This window comes from Triticum dicoccoides, chromosome 2B (genome assembly GCF_002162155.2).
Source record: "Triticum dicoccoides isolate Atlit2015 ecotype Zavitan chromosome 2B, WEW_v2.0, whole genome shotgun sequence".
NCBI classification, from domain to species: domain Eukaryota; kingdom Viridiplantae; phylum Streptophyta; class Magnoliopsida; order Poales; family Poaceae; genus Triticum; species Triticum dicoccoides.
This window is the reverse complement of record NC_041383.1, coordinates 412,751,321-412,751,749: the sequence shown is the minus strand read 5'-3', so window position 1 is coordinate 412,751,749 and position 429 is coordinate 412,751,321.

The following is a 429-nucleotide window of genomic DNA, read 5'->3' as shown; positions in this document are numbered from 1 at the left end:
TCACAAACGCAAGGCGCCCAGCCTTGTTCATGAGGCGTGCCTTCCAGCATGGGAGCATGCCGGCTGTTTTGTCGACGACGGGCTGAAGCTGGGCTGCGGATGGTCGGCGTAGCGTGAGGGGGATGCCCAGGTAGGTGATGGGCAGCTCGATGATGGGGCAGCCGAGCGAATCGACCACAGGCGCGGCCTCGTCCACGCCGGCGTGGATCAGCGTGGCCGTGCTCTTGGCGAAGTTGACCCGTAGTCCTGAGGCGCGCCCAAAGAGTTGCAGGATGCTCTTGACGGCAGTGACATCGCTTAGGGTGGGGTGGCAGAAGAGGATCATGTCATCCGCGTAGAGGGAGACGGATGGCATCAGTCACCAAGGGTGAAGGAGCTGCAGGATACCCAGCTCGGTTGCGCGGTGGGGAAGGCGTTCGAGTGTGTCGA